At 37.7% G+C, this 7,303-nt stretch overlaps 1 long non-coding RNA gene across 3 annotated transcripts; it reads left to right on the forward strand.

Annotated features, from left to right (window-relative positions):
• The first annotated feature begins 4,144 nt into the window (after positions 1-4,144).
• LOC137586115 (uncharacterized) lies at positions 4,145-6,928 on the forward strand. 3 transcript variants are annotated; one of them, XR_011033696.1, is made up of 3 exons: positions 4,145-4,167; positions 5,656-6,465; positions 6,528-6,928. It is a non-coding gene; the product is annotated as an uncharacterized lncRNA (long non-coding RNA). The 3 variants fall into 3 exon arrangements; XR_011033695.1 differs by lacking the exon at positions 4,145-4,167 and adding an exon at positions 5,533-5,547; XR_011033694.1 differs by lacking the exon at positions 4,145-4,167 and having other exon boundaries at positions 5,400-6,465.
• Positions 6,929-7,303: the final 375 nt, after the last annotated feature.

The following is a 7,303-nucleotide window of genomic DNA, read 5'->3' on the forward strand; positions in this document are numbered from 1 at the left end:
AGTCCAATAGTCCACTAAGAGCGTGGGACCATTCTTTGTTTACACAAGTGTTCAGGACCATTCTTTGTTTATTGCCGAAATTTGTGGAGTGATTCTGGGTATCAGGCTTGTTGTTTATCCTAACGATCGGACTGTTACTGGGGATAGGCGATCATGCGACAAATTGGCATCTGACGATTGAGTGGGGTGACTTGTTGTTTATCCTAGCGATCGGACTGTTATTTGAGACAGGCGATCATGCGACAAATGGGCATGTGACGACTGAGTGGGGTTGACCGATGGGAATTGCTTGTGATGATGAAATAGGATCGGCCAATGGGCATGTGTTGACGGACTTGGGTTTTATGGTATAAGTACTTTACTCCTTGTTATGATAGAAGTGCTTAACTTATATATTACACGTTAAGGCATGCAATTTTAACAATTTTCTGTTCACTTGCGAACTTCACACACACACACACGATTTTCACCAATTGTCTTGGGCCCGAAAGCTCGGTTGAGCAGTTGTAGAATTGGAATATTCTGGTTATTTGGGTGTGCGATGTGATCGAGGCGAGAGTATAATTTGCGAGTGCTGGATCGACGCTTCTGCTTTATTTTTCAATGAGTGAGTCGACCAGATAGGTACGGACGCCGCGTGTCGTTCTGTCTCGCTCACTAGGTACTACACGATTGCCATGATTATGCACGCCTGACACTTCATTTCCTACATAACTATTCCGAAACTGGAAACGATGACCGCCGTACTAGGATGCCGTTTGGCTGAAATGATGAGCCAGGGTCTACAAATCAATATATATCAACGTTACTTTTGGACTGATTCACATACGCTTTTTACCTGGATTAACAGCGATAAACGTATGGACGTTTTTGTCGCAAATCGAATAGGTGAGATTTGTGAAAAATCGGTAAGATCAGAGTGGCGCTGGCTATCAACAAATGAAAACATCGCTGACGTCATAACGCGTGATAGCATATCAGCATAAACTTTATTGGTTGAAGGGACCCGAATTTCTTCAAAGACCCGAATCCACGTGGGATCTTCAAAAACCCATTATAGAAGAATTCGAACAAACAGGTATCGTAATGGTACTTCAAGAGATAACACATCCAACGGATATACTCATACAAAGAATTTCCTGATACAATAAATTAATTCGCAGTACTGCCTGGATTTGGAGACGGTTAAAATGCAATCGAAAATTGAATGAGTTAAGTGTCGGCGAAATTGAATGGGCGAAAACTGTCTGATGGAAGGTTGTACACCAACAACTATTTTAGGACGATATAATCAGCCTAAAAAACAGAAGGCCTTCTTCAAAATTAAGGTTGTCAAAATATTGTGTATACCTGGATGACAATGGCATAATGTGAGCAGAATAGAACGTGCAAAAGAGGTATCGACATATACCAAAATTTCCAGTTGTTCTTGATGGCAAACATAAATTTACTCGGATGCTGATCAATAAAACTCATGTCGACGCACAACATGTCGGAACACAGGTAGTAATATATCAGTCCTTGCTTGTGTTTGGTGTAAACGTAATAAGGCAAAACCACAAACACCAAAAATGTGATTTCTGCCCGAAGAAAGGTTTTTCACCCACAAAAAACCATTTACAGCAACAGGCGTCGATTACTTCGGTACATTTTACACCAAAGCAGTAAGAGGAACTCGAACCTTAAAACACCTCCGCAAGCGGTACCGAGTAATATTCACATGCCTGACAACAAGAGCAATCAACGTGGAGATAGCCCACTTCCTAGACACCGATTCCTGCATAATGGCAGTTCGTAGATTGATGGCTCGACGTGGACCTATACAAATCATCTGGTCAGACAAGGGCACGAATTTTCGCGGAACAGCAAGAGAGTTACAAGTGGACCTAGAGGACCTGCACAAGTGTGCCTTGAAAGAGAATATGGCAAGTATTAAAATAATTTGGAATCTCATTCCAGCAAATGCACCAAATTTCGGAGGCTGTTGGGAGCGACTAGTAGGCTGTTTTAAACGGGCAATTGAAGCAATTTTAGCAGTAAACGCAAATCTCAGCGATGAAACGTTCCAAACAATTTTTATGGAGGCAGAATATCTGGTCAACAGCAGACCATATATAGTGGAATCTGACGACCCCGACGACGAACTTGGTCTATGTCCAAACGATATTTGTATCCCGCAAAGCTGCATACTCCACGGCCCAGGCAACTTTACTTCCAATACGATGGAAAAACGAGCTTGGAGAATCTCGCAGTACCAGATAGAAGAAACATTTTCAAAAAAATTTCATACAAATTGGAGTATCCCCATGAAATTTGCTAAGGTGATAGTATTGGATATAAAACATAAGATCCCGAAATTTCCGATCGGATAAATAGAACACAAGTTACAATCAACATGGATAAATCCATTTTTACAGTCAATTGTGCTGAATATCATTCCACTGCTCACTGTCCATGTGTCCAGTTGGTCTTCGATTAAGGGTAAAGGAAAATGGTCTTGTAATATTACCTATATTCGATACATAGTCTAGAAGATCCATCTCGTTTTTTACCAGGACTACCGACCTATGTACTCTGACTCGGAGTGCTCGAATATACCTTGCTTTAACCATTCATCAACTTGTTGACATCTCGAGTCATAGCAACGTTCGTTATAACCGAATCCATGCGGACGTGAGTATATTGGGGTATCATCATTGACTACGATTTCGCATTTTCACGTTTGTCGACTTTGCATTTACATTTGCATTTATAGTTTTAAATCAGTTCGCGTAAATCGTTCTTTGCGTAATTGCTTACGTTAGCTTCAGTATTTAATTCAATCTCGTCGACATTTAATGTATTTAAATTATTCTTATCAACACCGAAATTTGCGTTTTAAACTCGATGCTGTCACTTTTTTTACAATTATTCATGATTTATTTTTAATTTCACACTTTTACAAAATTCTTCGCGTTAATAAAAATACTGATTTTAATTTCTTGTCCGTCAATTACGAATGGTTGTTTAATTGAACCCATGGCTTTGACCGCGTCGCTACTACCAATCCCGATTAATAATATGTTGCACTCACAATGCTTTGGCTGTTGGCTGTTTGGCTGTTCTTTTATAAGTCGTTTCGGACATAAGATTGTCTTTACTTCCCGCATTCATCTTTAAACGGTCGATTATTATCTCTTTATACATACGTGAGATTGATTGATTGGCGGATTTCAATTTGTCTTTGAAGTCTTTTAACGTCAACGTTGACTTGTTCCTACCAAAGTCTTCAATACCATCAATAACATACTGAATCAATCATCAGCAAGAAATATTCTTGGAAATTCTCTGAATTCTTTTGACTCATTTTTAGATCAGCCATCATTTAGTGCAATTGAGCACTGTTCGTAGTCGAATTGAATTTATTGAAAGGCGCCTTTTTTAGTTTTAACTAGTTAGAAATACAACTCGCAACAAAAAGCTTTGCTAATTTTTTTAATGACCGCTTTGCAAATATAAACATTTGTAAATCATTCCGTCAATTACGAATGGTTGTTTGATTGAAACACATGGCTTTTTTCCTCATTTTCCGATCAGCCATCATTTCGTGCAATTGAGCACTGTTCGTAGTCGACTTGAATTCATTGAAAGGCGGCTATTTAGTTTTAACCAGTTAGAAATACCTCGCTCGCTCGCAACAAAAAGCTTTTATATGTAATCCTTTTAATGACAGTTTTGCAAATATAAATATTTGTAAATCATTCCAATAAACTATGGTTACAAGATAATCGAATTCATTAATTTGTACTTCAATGGAAAGGGTATCTTCACCATTAAACGATTTAATTGAATATTCAACGTTATGAAAATTTAAAGCAAATCTTGGCTACTGAAGGGTTGATTTTGTCTCTTTCATCTTGTACATAATTATCGTTAACTTCAATATTACCATCTTCTTCGTTGTCGCTTTCGTCATTCACGGTATTAAAGTTAGCATCAGGTAGTAAATTTCCCCATTTCAGATTTGTTTTATTACTTCAGATCTCAATTTATCTAAAGAAAATCAAACACTTCTTTTAGATAATATTATATTTTTTTTCAATCTTGTAGTTTTTCGTCCTTCACAAGTTTTTTAAAATTGAAAATGTTTGTAAAAAAGCGAAACGTGAAATATTTTGTTAAAGTTCGGTTAGTGTAACATAATTTATAAGCGTTTTAGGTATTTAACTGGATTTGGCCTTGGGATTACCCATGCGGGCGGTACTTATTAATTTATTCTTCTAAAGTGGCTGACCATCTCATCCTACAGGACTATTAAACGATATAGTGATGTTAAAAAAAACAGTGCCCTCAAACTTTGTTTAGGCGAGAAAAATTAATTAACTGTTTTAACGGATTTCCGGCAATTATTTATTGTTCTTATGGTGTATTCTGCTATTCGGGGCAGAGACAAATACAACAAATCAATAACCATAAAATTTGCTTCAGCAGATCGAGTTGAACAAATCGGACTTTTTATACAATACACTCATAGGGTGAAATGGTATATTAAAGTCTCCAAAATGTATGTAACAGGCAGAAGAAAGCTTCTCCGACTCTATAAAGTATATATATTCTTGATCAGGATCAACAGCCGAGTCGATCTAGCCGTCCGTCTGTCCGTTTGTCCGTCCGTCCGTCCGTCTGTATAAACACGCAGATCTCGGAGGCTATAAGAGCTAGAGACACCGAATTTGGTATGTATACTCATGTAGTATGTAAATGTATCACATAAAATAATCACATAAAACTATTTTTCTTAAAAAGTATAACAGCTATAGACATCAAATTTGGTTTATATTTTCGTTTAGTTAGCGCGCAGAAACTAATTGTTCACACTTTTTGCCACGCCCCCTTCGCTCCCGGAATTTACATAAAACAGATTTTCTTAAAAACTATGACAGCTACCGACTTTAAATTTGGTATGTAGACTAGTTCAATAGACGCGCAGATATTGGCTATTTAAAAATTTTTCCGCGCCCAATTCCGCCCCCGCAAATCAAACAAAACTGATTTTGTCAAAAACTAACAAAGCTAAAGTCACCAAATTTAGTATGTACACTGGCTTAGTATGCGCGCAGAGTATACATCTTCTCATATTTTGCCACGTCGACTTTCGCCTCCATAATTTGTAATAAACCGATTTCCTTCTGTAGTTTTTGATTTCGCATTCAAATTCGCCAGACTAACTATTTCTACCAAACTACCAAATCGGACAAGAAACATGCAAAATATGAGTATGAACGTGCATAAGGCCAGGATTGGCCGTTGGCTAGTAGCGGCGCTAGAGTGCTCGTGTGTTTGTGGAGTGAGCGAGATAGCACATAGTATGAGGCATGTAAAAACAATTTAATAGACATACATCTGGTTTTCGAAATTTAAAATATTTGTTTCACCTGGTGAAACCCAAGTCGGCGAGTCGACTTACTTCATTATATATATAAGATTAGATACCTATACAGATCGGCTCTGCTCAACCGCTGCTACTACGTGCATACACACAAGCGCAGCTCTATATAAACCATATGTGTATGCGTGCCGTGCTTTGTGAACTTATCTTTTCTTTATTACTAGAATTGCTTTACTTTCAGTTCTTCTAATAGTGTTATGGTTTACTAATCCTAATAATCCTTTCAGTTTATGTCGAAAAGAAATGTTACTGCGACCAGCAATCCATTCGATGGCCGTTATATACCCCGAACTGAGCATCTGGAGTGGATAAATGGAAAACTGAATTCAAATTATATGCATCTAAATGACTTGTGTTCCGGCCTATTTTTAGCTCTTTGATATCTTTAAATCTGATGAAGGAAGTGAAATGGGCAACCACTACGGATTTTGATCATATACAGAAATTCTGATTACTAAAGATGAATTTCCATCGCACGTATGGGCAGAAGAATATTCCTGTACACTTGCTGATAAAGGGTACTCTTTAGGATCATTTGCGATTTGATCGTTGGGTTTACAAGTTCTTCTTGATAAAATTAACAATCATCTGCTGCAGTTAATTATGATACCCCGGCAAAAAGTACACGCACTCTCCCAGTGGAGATCGTAAGCTCAGTCGCAATGCGAAGCGGACTACAACACAATTCTCGCTTAAAATTACCTAATCGAAGATCTTGAAACCGGCTGCTACCATGCAACTTAGCGAGAGACCACAATTGAGAATCGCTTGAGTGCACCACCAGTTCAGCGCAAGCTAAGAGTCAGCAGATCATCAACGAGGACAAGCAAAAGATTTCCAAAACAAGTCGAAGACGGTTTCAATGAGGTTAAATTGCCTGAAATATGGAATAAGTCATAATAATCCGATTCCATGTATATATCATTACATTCGACAAGCAATACTGATCAAGAGGTATCTAAACAGGTTAAGTCCACCGATGATACTGTGATAAATAAACTAAAGAAGGCCCAAAATACTAAAACGATTTGGTACAAGTAATTAAAACGCGCCGGAATTTAATTTTAACCTAGTTTTAAACACAATGATTTATTTACAGGCAAGTATTCACCCACGATATGTTTCGGGCTAAAGTAAAACTGGAGTTAAAAGTGCGAGTGGTCGGCGTAACCGTATTCGCTTTTGGAAAAACATTTCTACCACTCCCTCCCTGCTGTTCACTCAGTGGCGTGAACACTAATGATGACAAATCAAGGCAACATGAAATCGCTTCGAAGTGGTTAATAAAAGGATTAAGCCACTGATGGAAGATATACACGAATAGACCAAGCTAGATTTCATATTTCATATATTATCTAAATATCAATGTAAAAATCCTCTTTGAACCGAGTTGAGATCTTAACTATGTTTTATGCACAAGACTCTATGGATTCCAAAAATTATTTAGTTTTTCCAAAATTAACAAACACCATTTTAGAATAAACTAACATTTAAGTGTGATTACATCAGCTACTTATTTTTGCACGTCCGCACTCTGTAACGTGAAGCTATACACTGATTTGTCCCTAATAAATTGTGGAGGTGCCTTGAGTAAAACTTGCAGCTCAAAAGAAAAAAAAGGAAAAGGAAAAAAAGAAAGGAAGGCAGCATTTAAAAGACCCGCGAATGCACTGCTTGATTGCAGAAAGAAAGTTCACCACAGTGGTACATTTCTTTTTCCCATTATGTTAATAGCGGATAATGTCACTTTGACAATTGACTTGGTCACGAAGATCAAAGCTAGGCATAGAGCATAGGCGAACTATCTTGATAAATTCTTTTCAAATTGGCAACCGAGCGGAACAGTCCTTTGCAGGAAGGAAAAAATTTAATATT

The sequence above is a fragment of the Drosophila tropicalis genome, unplaced genomic scaffold (genome assembly GCF_018151085.1).
Source record: "Drosophila tropicalis isolate 14030-0801.00 unplaced genomic scaffold, ASM1815108v1 contig_904, whole genome shotgun sequence".
NCBI lineage: Eukaryota > Metazoa > Arthropoda > Insecta > Diptera > Drosophilidae > Drosophila > Drosophila tropicalis.